Source organism: Triticum aestivum, chromosome 5B, assembly GCF_018294505.1.
Source record: "Triticum aestivum cultivar Chinese Spring chromosome 5B, IWGSC CS RefSeq v2.1, whole genome shotgun sequence".
NCBI lineage: Eukaryota > Viridiplantae > Streptophyta > Magnoliopsida > Poales > Poaceae > Triticum > Triticum aestivum.
In genome coordinates, this window is record NC_057807.1 from 163,027,448 (window position 1) to 163,038,351 (window position 10,904).

Sequence of the window (10,904 nt, forward strand, 5' to 3'; positions counted from 1 at the left end):
GCCCTATAAACCGAGACGGAGGGAGTAGTATCCTTTTAGATCAATATAGTCAAGATTCACCAAGGTGCAAAACCAAGTCGTAGGTTGCTCCTGTCGTGTTGGCGTAGCAACTCAAGTAGGGTGTCCGAACACAAAATGGCGACACACTTAACAGGAACCTTTGGACGACATGTGGCTCATCCATCGTCTTGTTCCACGTGCAATGCACCAAATTATAGTTTGGAGCAGCGGTTGTACTTGGAGGCACCCCGGTCGTAGCGCCGCAGTAGTAGTAAATGAGCGACGAGGTGTCAAATCACAAACCCCCACCTTTCCCGCATTAAGCTGGACGGCGAAGCAACCATCATTTTACTGTAGGGTGCAAGAGCATAAAGAAAAGAGAAAACCAATGATGCATGCGGCAGCTACCTATGGCACCCTATGGTAGGAGCCTCCACTACAAATCCACTTCTCGCTCGTCCTCTTGAAGAAAACCCATGATGCATGCGGCGGGTAGGGTTTGTAGGAGTACTACGGCGTGCGGGGCCATGGCATAGTAAACGGGAAAGGGATTGAGTTCGAGTTGACACCTTAACATGGGTGTGCCGCTTGGTTTTATGGGAACGAGGCAACATTTTGGTTTCGGGGACCAGTGGAGATATACGTAGTAAAAAAATTGTGGACGTAGGTTCGACCGAAAAGAAATGATGCATGGGCCCCGCATTTCGATATACCCGTAGCCGCGTGAAATTTGCTACTCAAAATAATGCATCAAAGTTCCTCCAAAAACATCTATAACTAATGAGAAGTGAATGTATGCTTAAAATGAATATTTAATACAAATAGAAAAATGAATTACAGTTAAAAGAAGGACATTTCTAACAATAATGTGAATGTGAACTACATATGTGTGCACGTGACCAACACATACATTGTCAATACAAAATCTAATGCAAGAAATAACTTATGAGCAACATGCATGAATTGATGATGTGGTGCTTGCATGCATAGAATACAAAAACAATGTGATTTATGACTTGCATGCATGTCCATGAAAAAAGCTACTAGTGGGTTGTACTAGCTATTAAGGAATAGAGAAGACGTATACATGGAAGTTGTAGGGAAAGAGATGACATGTCTCTCAATTCCTATGAGTAGGGATTGGAAAAGATATGTCATTTGGTTCACATCATAGGAAGTTTTCTAATGAATCTAGAGATGACATGTATCTCAATTCCTATGAGGAGGGATTTGAAAAGAGTTGTCATTTGGTTCACATCATAGGAACTTTTGTATTGAAATACGCTAATGTTTATTTTCCTTTGAAATTTTGGGAGTATAGGAATCCATTCATATGAACCAAGTGGCTCTAAAGCTATAAAAATTATATCATGTTTATTTTCCTTTGAAATGTGGAGTATATGAATATATTCCTATGAACCAATTGGCTCTAAAGGAAAAAATCCTATAAAAATCATATCATATAGAGTTCCTATGATATTCCTCCAGACCAAAGGGTGGTTGAAATTCCTACAGGTCATATGACAGTCTTTCTTCGTACACCCCCCCTCCATCTTTATTGTTACCTCTCGAAGATGAATGAAATGATATATATACTGGGTATATGTGCATTTTGGTATACTAAAACTCGCTAAAAGTTTGCGAGGTTTGAATTTTCAATAAAGCTATATGCACTACATTTTGGAACAGAGGGAGGAGCATACGACAGTTGCTAACACTCACGTGGAAGATTTATGTGTCAGAGGAGTGTCTGTTCTGTTAAATGACATGGCAAAACTAACACTGTCGAATGCTGATCTAACGGTCCTTACGGCGTTCGTTAGGAAACGGCTTATGGCGAACGTTTGTCAGATATGATTTACGGACACATGCATTGCATTTATATGTGCCCCTCGCTCTCACGCACACACGCATCCTTACGAGTCACGACTCTCCCGAGTCCTCTCGCACCCACAGTCTATTTGTAGGTAGACTTCACAAACATATGTGCTATTCACACCCTACCCTCAGAACTTCTAAAAAATAGAAGACGTCGCACACCTTTTATTTTAACTCACACGTCACACACTTATACTATTAATCTTGGGGCGAACGTTCTTTGGGCATAGTATACTGTACTCTCATGAAGAGAAGTGGTGCACGCATGCACTAGTTCTCTCACACCCACTCGCCGGTACACATAGGAGTGCATTCTTTTTGAAGCTAGCAGCGCATTTGTTTACAAAGAGGCATCCCAATTGACATTTTGAGTAGTCTAGTTTTCAACTTGATGGAGGGTCGGGGACCACACGTGAATGATACAGTATTGTGCGTCTAGGACGCGGTGGCACGTTTATTGATCGAGTTTTATTTTTACTTGAACTTTAAATGAAAATAGTGGTTCGCTCGATTTCAATTTAATAATGGCTGGTACAACAAAATCACTCCACTATATATATAAGTAGGAGCCTCGGCACTTGCTTTACTAGGGTTCCTCTCTTTCACTCTCTCATGCTCTCCAGATCTAAGCAAGACATAGATGGCCACCCTCTCTCTGCTCATGGCTGGTCACAAATCCGGCCGGACCACCTCGATCGGGCCAGGGGTGTAGGTACATCGTTCACGCGGTCGTCGGCGGCGAGGAAGGAGACCAACAGCTGCCTGCGCGTCCCGATCGGCGGTCGTGCCTTTCTCTCCGAGACAGCGTTGGCTCGGGAGGGCCTCCGACCCCTTCTTTCTCCCTACGGTATTGTGGCCAAGATGCGGCCTCCAACGCCGTCTTTGCCACCTGCCGATGACCCTCAGGTATATATTCCTTCGAAACATGCCTTGCTCTGCCCAACCGGTCTCTTTGTGGAAAATGGAAAGAAAGTGAGGGGTGTTGGGGGACAACGCAAATGAGAACAAATAGGTCTAGATTTTCTGTGCTCACATAGGAAAATGTCGCCGAGGAGATAAAAAATGGGACAAATGCAGACATGCTGACTGAGTGTTTGCCACTCTCGGCAACCACATCTGCATCACCACTTTATGCCCTTGTTATCCCTACGCCCATATCGCTACCGTAAACGTAAAATCACATGAAGCATTAAGCAATGCCACCTAATGTCACTATTAAGTAATGGTCTAGTGCCGTCAATAAATTGAAGCAATGCCACCACCATTTTATGAAGTGCTTCCATCTTGATTTATTTCCCATGAATTGTGTGTTTGCAGTTACACTTAAATCTCACACCGCTAACATTGCTTCATCCCAGTGGATCTGCACAAATTTGATTGCACATTTACTGACCATGTGCTACTCTCATGACAGTAATACTAATGCTATTGTTCTGCATGTTAATGTAGTGGCAGTATTGATGTGATGTGATGCTACTTAAGGGAACTTTCATACTTTCAATGTAGTGCCAATTATAACACAATAGATGTTGATGTTAATCATATGCCACTGCAAATAATTGTCACTTTTTAAATAACCATATTTCATATTTGCGCAAACAGGGATGTCTGTCTTCGTATCGTTTCTATCTGCGCAATCAAAGTACACACCTCAGTTTTAGTACAACTGTGCAAAATGAGATGGCTATTCCTCGCTGCTGTCGTCTAACCACCTGTCTTCCAGGTATTCCTACATTGGTAGTAACTAGGTAGAATGACCAACACAATCTAAAAGAAGCTGATTCATACGTTTTACTTCCTGATTGCAGTGTAGGGACGAGCGAAAACAATTGCATCCTAGCAGGGAATGCACTTTCTCCCGGTTCATCCATGGACGAGGACTAGCTAGCACGGCTGCACGGAGGTTTTTGGGACATGTGCGTGGACAAGAGGCATTGTGGTCTACTTATTTCTGCAAATAGCGGTGCTTAAATTTAGTGGAACTGCACAAGAAGTTCAGATGGTCAGTACACTACATGGTTCAGTTCAGCATTCCCACTGAGAACACAATTATAATTGGCTATTCTAGAATGAGAAAACCTAACCCTGGATGGTGGCAACAAGAAAAACCAGAGTGAACTCTAGGAAATTAAAGCCTGCCTAGGGAGGCCCTTTGCTCAGATAAGCCTTGCTTGATTTTTCCTGATTTGTAAACCTTCTCACAACTTTGTCTTTTGCTGTGAACTAGTATATGTTTGTTATGTTCTAGAAATCATTGAGATGTATAAAATTTCTTAACTTATGCTTTTCAAGTATTTTATGAAGCTGAGTTTAATGTGAATGTTCCACATGAATGCTAGACTAGCGTGTGAACATTTGGAATTTACATTGTGGCCTCAGTTAACTACATGAACCACTGTAACAAGATACGTAGTTTCTTATATGTTAGACATCAGATTACTGATTGTTAGCTGGTCGATACCCGACTTCTCTAGTGTTAGCAAGCTGAGCCAATGTGTTGTGTTTTGCACAATTGCTTACAAGTGGGGTAGCACCAACAGTGTTTACAAGTACTTAACCAGCCTTACGTACCCTATGTATACATCGGCGCACAGTTCTCGAACGAGTCCTGTGTTTCATCAAGAACACACTGCTCGTATGATAAATCATGACAACTTATGTCTTACGATGCCATATTCATGAAAAAACTAGTGAGGATGCATCTGTTTCAGCAACAATTAGGATGGTTCGCACATGAGTCACGGGCACACAAAAGTAGGAGCAGTTCCCATAGACATATTCGAACAGAGTACTAGCCCTAGAGGGCTCGATAATAGGCAAGGTTCGGATAATTAGACACAATCCAAACTACTATTAAACACTAGTTGTGGCAACTATTTCATGCCTTGATCTAATTTGGGATGGACACAAGACGGACCTTGCCATGAACATACTCGAGGACGTCTGGCAGCAACTCAATCTTGTGAACCTTCCTAGAGATAACCTTGTGGCCTTGCCACTCATAAACTTGTTTGTGGAGGCATGCCACGTCATCTTCTTGCGTAAGCTTGACAAGAATAGTATGCCTCACAAACGAAGGAGTAGTTTTGAATTTCTTGTGCTTCAGTACACCCTGGACAACAGGCCTGACAACAGTGAGGCTGGAATACATCTCGACATTTGTATAAGTGCAAATGGCTTCTAGGATCCAACAGCCTTAGAACTCTATTTTCCTAGTGCGTATATTCAGGTCATCTGCCTCATAGCAAGTGACAAGTACAACCACACAATCCTTGTCCGCATCAGGGCTCTAATTGAAATAGAAACAAACTTTGAATTACTTTCCAATATGAGAAACACAAGTTATTTAAACCACTATATAGAGTCAAAAGATGCATGACAGGGAAGGTAGCATGGCATCGAAGCTAATAAACTTTTGCATTATTTACCACCACATACTTTGATGAAAAACCACAATTGAGATCGGAAAAGAAGAAAATCACCTTGGGCAGCTCAGCGGGGGGACACATCCTTGAAAGGGGAAAACTGCTCCTGCAGGGCCACGGGGGCTGTAACCTCAAACGGGGCATTGACCATCTCAGTAGTGGCCGTGAGCGTATTCGGGGTCGACTCGGTGGCTGCCTCCATCTTCTTGGAGCTTTCTATCTCGTGGGGATCAACATCCCGTGTCTGGTCCAACATCGTCAGATCTTTGCCTAGTTCTCTTTGGTCCATCATGAAACTGGCGAATACTAGGAGACAACTAAAAGGAAAACACAATCGCAATGACAATGAAAGAAAAAAGAGAGTGAGGATCGGTTACTGCTTTGCAAAAGTTCTTTTTTTTAAATGAAAATATACCAACATCATGGATCCGCTTACCTTCCCTTCGTTGGGAGAGAAGAACAGTGGCAGATGCGAGTGTTGGCTTTCTTGAAGACGGTGAGGGAGAAGGGGTTTCAACGAAGAGTGAAATGATGGTTGCTTCGTTCGTCAAACGTAGACCGCGGGGAGGTGGGTTTTGTGATATGACGGCTCATTACTGCCAAGCTACGACCAGGGTGACTCTCTGCCTGCATACTACCTTCTAATTTGGTGGATGGCATTTGGGCCCACGTGCTGCATAACCCGCATGTCGGTGAACAAAAGTAAAATGACATTCCGTAGAGGGAGCCATTTTGATGACCTCAGAGGAGCCAAAAGCGGTAGTGTATCCACTGTAGTAGTAGTAATTATTTTCTGGGTAGCTGTAGAGTGCCTCCATTGTACTAGTAGTAATTGTTTCTATGGACCCAAGACAAAACAGCCCATCCACCCTAGTAAATAATAAAATCAATTCAAAAGCCCATATACTTACTTAATGAGAGGCACTACCTAGCACACCGCCCCCCAAAAAACCTGGGTGCTCTTGTTCCTCCTCACTCCCACCACCTCACGTCAAGCTCGCTCCAATCGTACCCCCAAATTCCTCACCTCACTCCTATAGAAAACCCCAGCCCCCCTTCTTCCTCACTACTATAGAAAAACCCCAGCTCCCCTTCTTCTTCACTCGCACTACAACTAGGCTCGTCATTCGTTACTCTGTTCAAATTCGTGAGGTCGACATGATGCCCTCGAGGAAAATGGAGTCGGCTGACCCCAGCGCCAAGAAGATGAGGCTCCCGCCAGCGGTGACGCCTGTTATAGATCCCGCACCCGGCAGCGCAGGGAGATGCGGCGAGCCCGCCCCCACCGGATCCCAGGTACCCGTAGAATCTCAGGTGGACCGCATCAGCGATCTCCTGGATGCCATCCTTGGGGAGATCATCTCACTTATCCCCACCAAGGGTTGCTGCCGCACCCAAGTCCTCTCAATTCAGTGGCACCCTCTATGGCACGCCACACCCCTTAATCTCGACTGTCGTCAGCTATCTGTATTTAATGATTTTGAACTCCCCAAAGCCATCATCTCCTCCGACCAGGGCTCCATTCAAAGCCTCTGCATCCCTTCATGCTACCTGAGCAAGCATACCATGCCCTGCACGGTGGACGCCTGGCTGAAATCCAAGATGCTTGTTTTCACAGTTAGAATCGGTTGTCTCCAAATAAAGTCGCCTAACCTTGTAAGAATTGGAATTTTTCTTTTGACGGAAGGCAACTCATCATCCAAGATGCCCCTTCACTTCAAAGGTTGATTTTTGATTCTAGTTATTCACCGTCGCAAATAACCGTCGTCTCTGCGCTTAAACTGGAGACGTTAGGTGTAATACATCATCTCTGCGCTCATTTCAAGATGGTGTTTGGCTCCATAGTTATTCAAGTACTGCATATTATCATCTACACTTGTAACCATAAGCTGCATTTTAAATTTCTGGGTATAAGTTTTATATCATCTTGGAGTACACATTTTGTACTAATATTATGTTCTATGCTCAATGAAGAGTTTCTCCATGGATAGCCTATCAATGGTGCTGGATTTTGTCAAGATCTTATATATCCAAATGAATAGTTTTGATCTGAACAAGATTATTGGCTTGCTGCAATGCTTTCCATGTCTGGGGAAGTTGTATATAAAGGTGATAATTTCATGCACATTGGAAGCCTGCATATAGTGTACTAGAATTAATCGTTCAGCTGTTGCTCTTTCTGACACTCTTTTTTTAGACCTTAACTGTTTTCAATCTTCATGTCTATTTAGGCAAAAGGACAGGGTAAGAAAGTTATAACCAATCGGTGGATTCGTAAGCACCGGCATTTTCTCACTTCTCATGACATTCGATTGAAGACAATAACGTTGGAACGATGTGTAGCCAACCATGCAAACACTAGATTTTCCACGTTCTTCCTGCTGAATGCGGGGTTACTATTGTCCATCAGGCTTAAGTTCATCAACAACATGGTTTTGATGGATGGGTACGTCGAAGAGCAAAAAAAGGAGTTTCAGGTGGACAAAAGAGCTTCTGAACGTGCCAGCATCTATTTACAACAACTTGTGGTCATAATCCAGTAAATTTTACGACCCAGGATGTTCATTCTATGGACCTGACTGATCCATTTGACTGACTGCCGAAAACAGTGTCGGAGTTAGATGTTGTTGCCGTTTTCAATCTGGGTTTTGTCTAAACCTGATGAACAATTAACCCTCGTGCTTTTGTATAGTTTGTAAGCTGGAGTTAGATGTTATTGCCCTTTTCAACTCGGCTGTGACTGTCATATTTTCATTAAAATAAGGCAAATGGCTTGCCATTTGTTTAATTAAGAGTTAAATATTGTAACAAATCCCAGCCAAGGTAAATAACATCACTCTCACTGGCTGCTTGAGCTCACTGTGCATTACAGAACCCAAGTAATTAGCCTCCACCAGCACCCACAAACTTATTTTGAACTAGCACACCAAATGGGTTGTAAATTTTCATAAGAAAGGCTGCATGACCGTGACAGATTTGGATTCAGACATTTGGGACCCACGAGGATAAAGGCTACCCAAGGTGGCGTCGACTTACTAGGTAGTCAACAAACGATTCTGTCTACCAGCCATTGGATTGACATCCAACATCTATCGTGTATCTTCTATCTCTTGTCTTCTTCCTCTAGCTGCCCAAATCAAACCACCCCGTAGGTTCCGCCTGCTCCCGCCTCCCATGGCTGGTTGCGCCTCCGCCACCCTACCGTACCCTCCAACGTTGGCCAGTAAGTCCCTCTATTCCCCCACACATCATGTTATTCTCCGGCGACGTCAGCCCCAACACGCACCCACACCCAAATGAGTTAACCCTCTTACTCCCCTCCGCCTGTGACTGGACCGGTGCATCTTCCACGGCTCCCGTTCATTTCGTCCGAGGGCTCGCCGTTGTCCTCCGCCTTGGTTCGCTCGCCGTGCATGGTGTGCCGCCCTCTTGCGTTGTGAACATCGTCAACAACCGAGAGGAACAAGGAGATGACTATACGTGGAGAGGATGACAGTAGGGACCCACCAGGGTCATGGTAGTACGCAAGCAAGTGCCTCATTATTACAAGCCCAAAAAAATGGTTCCTCCTAACGGTTTGACATCTGGGGCCCATGCCATTGTCAACATAGTCAATAAACGAGAGAATTACACAACATGCGGCTGACACCAGGGACCAGCAGGTTGCCCAGTTGTTATTTACTTTGAGGAACAAGCAATTGTTATTTATACTAGTTTTACAGATGGATCAGGGTAATTACGGGGCTGTGCGGGGGCTGTGGCCCATCTAGCCAGGGTTTTATTTATGTTTACCACATCAAGAGCCTAGTTGTGTTTTTTTCTTGCTGAAAATGGCTAGCTCAGTTCTTCTCTTTCAAAGAAATACCCAATCGAGGCCTCCTTGCTTTGTCAGCCCTGCTAGGCTGCAAATCTTTCAAGACGAGGAGAGTTTCATTCGGCTTGCCCAGAAAATGGGCTACCAGTAATGGGGAATGGGTTGTACATTTTTAAAACACATCAAACCGGGAATTAGTTTCATTTTTTTCATTTCCAGATTTCAAATTCCATTGATTTTTATGCGTGGACAATTATTTGGATTTTATATTTATATAAATTTAATTTTAAATTAGTTTGAATGTGATTCAAAATTTCGGGATTAAAAATAGTTGACCGCACTGAAATATGCAAAATTTTGTATGATTTTTTTACCGGGGCCACAATATGGGTTGTAATGCTAACAAAAAGAAGATGGGTTCCAAAAAAATCCTTAAGAATTAGCACATGGGTTGTAAATTATTAGAAATCACGACTGATGGGTTGTATGCTGTTTTCCACACATTTGAGGCTGACTTGTGCGCCTACTATAGGTTGACGCATACGCTTCCATAAAAAAGGTTGACGCACACGCAACGCCGTGTCAACTTAGTCAACACACACGAGAAGTGATAGTTGGATGTCCATCCAACGGCCGTCGTGCTTCTTCAATCTCTGCTATTCCTGCTCCAGCCGCTCAAACAAGCGTCGACGGGACTTCCTGCTCACTCCTCCCGTGGCCGACTGTGCTGCCGCGCAGGCCTCACCGGCCCACCGTACTGCCATCACTGGCCTAGCCATCCCTCTACTCACCCATACCTGATGTTGTTCTCCGGCGACGGCAGACGAACCAGTAAACCCTCGTACTCCCCTCCGCGTGTGAAAAAATTGTCGAGTCGTCCCTAGCTCCATGTCATTCCCTTCCTAGGCGTCACCGTCATCCACTGCCCTGGTGCTCTTGTCGCGGCATGGTCAACGTGGTCAATGAACGACATCCATCGGAAGTGGACTGTACATGGAGAGGCTGAAAGCTGGGTCCATGGCCGCACGCAAGGAAATGCCTCCTTATTACACGCAAAATAATGATTCCTCTACCTGATAGCTGGGACCCACCGGAAGGGCCTCTATATTTCCTGAAAAAACCTTCCCCTCGCTGACAGCTTGGACCCACCAGCTATATCTTCGCACGCAAGGAAGTGCCTCCTTATTACGCACAAAAAAACGAATACTCCTCCTGCTAGTTGGGACCCACCATAGTGGGAGGCTGACTTGTGGGCCTACTAAGTTGACGCGGACGGAGGACTTTGTCAATTTAGTCAATATGAACGATTCTAGCTCCAGTGATCGTACGATGTCCATCCAACGGCTGTAGTGCTTCTTCAACCTCTGATCTTCTTACTCCAGCCGCCCAAATCAGCGCCGGTCGTGCCGCCTGCTCCTGCCTCTGGTGGCCGGCTCTGCTCCCGCGCATGCCTCACCGCCCCACCCTGCTCCAACCTCTGGCCAGGCCATCCCTCTACTCACCCACAACCCCTGTTATTTTACGGTGACGGTAGCCTCACACCGCAGCCGAACCAGTCAACCCTCATACTCCTCTCCGCGTGGGCATCCACTGCCCCGTCTTCCCTGGCTCTGCGGTGTCCCCTTCCTAGGCCTCGCCGTCGTCCATCGCCTTGGTCCTCTCAGCACGGCATGGTCAATGTGGTCAAGGAACGACTTCCATCGGAAGAGTACTGTACGTGAAGAGGTTGCCAGCTGGGTCCATGGCCGCAGCAAGGAAGTGCAAACTTATTACGCGTAAAAAATTAT